Source organism: Ruditapes philippinarum, unplaced genomic scaffold, assembly GCF_026571515.1.
Source record: "Ruditapes philippinarum isolate M1 unplaced genomic scaffold, ASM2657151v2 ctg833_1_1_1_1, whole genome shotgun sequence".
NCBI classification, from domain to species: domain Eukaryota; kingdom Metazoa; phylum Mollusca; class Bivalvia; order Venerida; family Veneridae; genus Ruditapes; species Ruditapes philippinarum.
The window spans coordinates 243911-246981 of record NW_026853013.1 but is presented as its reverse complement, the minus strand read 5'-3'; positions in this window follow the sequence as shown (position 1 = coordinate 246981).

Here is a 3071-nt window from a genome sequence, read left to right as displayed (position 1 = left end):
CTTCAATGCTTTTTGCAGTAAATCCTTCACAATTTTTAATATTGAACTTTTCACAGCTAACCGCAATTTTGTCTGTAATACCGAACGTCGTATAGAACGTATAGTGTTTTGATTGATTTTAATGGCCTTATGAAATCATGTCTCAACCAATGGAACAGCTGTCTTTGACACACCTCTAATCGACTGGATACCGGCCAAAAATCCCACAACTGATAAATGTTAACGGTTCGGCTGTGGGTATCCGACGATGAATACCCGTTATGCCCCGGTTAGCGTTTGCTTTTATTTCTTAAAAGGTTTTAATTTCTGGTGTCCCATTATAGTTTCCATAAAGTGTTTCGATGGCCAATCATCTGCATCATCCTTTGCTCAATATATTGCTCTTTGCCAAATTCGTACAATTATAGTGATTCTAGATTTTGTATGGAAGTCAAAATACTAATTTATTTACATTTTGCTACTTTTTGCTACATTTCAAAATGCACAACAACAAATAGTTGTTGAGTGTTGTATCTAAAACTAAAGATCATGGACATTTTTCTGCGGCTTTATGGTGCAAACAGTTAAATGACAGTAAGCACGACCCCATATCAACAAAAGGCAACAAGTTGCGTACACGTCTTGGCTAATACGTATGTGCTCTGCCATGCGCATTGTCCTGTTTTTGTTTGCGATCCTCTTGGGCTCCTTACTGCTGATTATTGTTGCATGGTTGCGTGGGGGTTGCGTACATTTTTATTGGATCGTATCTGTTGTTGACATCGTTTCCGTGTTCTGTAATGCTTGAATTAATAGCTTTAGCGGGATTTGATTAATGTGATCTGTTTCGGTCTTTATTTTCTGAAATATTAAGGCTCGGCTCTTACTGTTTATCTAATGAATTTTAATAATCTTCAGTAGCATTTTTCATTAGTTTTATGAAATACATCTTATAAAATGTAATGTATTAGTTTACTGTTTGTGTCTTGTTATAAGATAATTAATAGCTTTACAAACGAAACACTGTTAAAGGAACTCCACTGAGGTCCAAATACCTGGAAACACAAACTTTGAATTTCTTACATAGTCAACAAGTACACTTTAACAGAAATATATGTAAATGATAATTAAGAAAAATACTCGGAAAATTAATCGAAAATCATATTTTTGTGATATTCCTTGCCCAAGTTGTGCAACGGTGTTTAAACTTTGTGTAATATTTCATGATAAGAATAATTGTTCTGGGAAAACGGAGTGAGCAATTGATCTCACGTTTTGCATGCAAGTTATTGGTCTAGACCTTTATCAAATGGAACATAAATTAAAAAATATATTTCCATTCCCACCATGTCAAACAATCTCAGCGGAACCCCTTTAAGTGCTGTGAAGGGTGTAAAATATGTTTATAACAAGATACATTTTTGTTATCTATCCAAAATATATAAGAACAAAGCAATAAAACATTCAAAGCAAAAACAAAATAAATAGAACCACATATATTAGATTATTCAAAATATGTTATAAATTTATAACTAATAAAGCGTCAGTACCTGATAACATAAACAGACATTTTGTTGAAGAATATCAAAGTCACAAGAGCTCCACTGAACAGAGACAAACATATTTTAAAATTCTGACAGTCATGTTATTTAATTAAGTGAAACATCTAAAACAGAAAAAAGTACAAAAAAGCAATTTAATTGCCCTATTTGAATTAATAACGTTTAAACCAATTACTTATTCTTGTAAAAACGAACTCAGCCAGCAAATAAATTAAAAGTTGGCACATATGTTTTTGGTCTAGGCATACATTAAATGGTACAAAAGTCTCAGAAAAACATTTCCCATCTCGTCATGTAAAACACCTCGGTGGAGACCATTAAACATGTCATATCTCTGCCAAATGAAACTATCCCAATGTTGCAATTCCTATATAACCTTGGAGGATTGTGCATTACACAAACACTGTTATTCATTTAAGATAAAGCGCATCGAGGCACGCTTAAGCAAACTTTAATGCTATTACGAGCTTAAACAAAAACATTTTAAAAAGGCAGACGCGGATGAATCAAAATGAATATAATTTTATTTCTCAGTGCAAAGGGAAATCATCACGATACAAATCTGATTAATCAAGATTAAATGAGAGATTATATTCCTACGCTTTTTTTCTTTTTGTAATGGTTGTAGACATTATAAATATTGATAACAAAATCAGCAACATCGATCTTCACATTTGTTAGCGGAAAGCAACCCATCCTCTTTTGGGAGTTTGTTAAATACAAATTGTTACATCAGATAACATATCACACTGCTTCATGCTTGTAGACACGTGTGGATCTTAAACATGCTTACGTTCCTAGATGTGTTACTCATTTGGTTTGGTTTAAAGCAACATTGACACTGTTTCTGGGTTTTAACGAAAGTCATACTTAGATAAGAACACATGAATACGTTTTCATTTGAATATTACAAGTATAAAATATTTTGATTGTTGTTAAATTTTCTGCAGTTAGGCCATAGATGTGTAGTAAAGTAGGTTAGAGTTTTGAAACATTTAATTTATGCAAAAATGTTGCTAGCTTATATTATTCAAGTAAATATATTGGCAACAATGTAAAACAGTTCGCAAGAGAGGAGATGAGTCATTTTGACCAAGGTCATTGTTTATTTAACAAATGCCAATCAAGCAATTAAAGCGAAGTATGAAATATCTCATTTTTTATATAACTTTCAGGGAACAAGAATTTCAAAACATCGTTCCTTTTTTAATCAATGTTACCACATTGTTTCTTGAAATGACCCACTAAAACATGTTAAGAGAACCAAATGTTAAACTGTTGATTCTTTTGTAGCAAGGAAGAAAAAATAAAAGCCAAAGAAAGAAAAAAATAATAATTGCCATATTGCGTGTTTAAATAATAATATAGAATGGGGAGAATTTTAAAACTTTTTTTGGGAGTTCAAATTTGAAGGAAAGCCAGCAACCTAAATTTTCATGAACATTTCGGTGAAAGGTCAACATTTATAAAGCTCGTCAGGAAGACACTTAGAATATACCAGAGAGTAATTATAGCTTCTTCTTATATTTA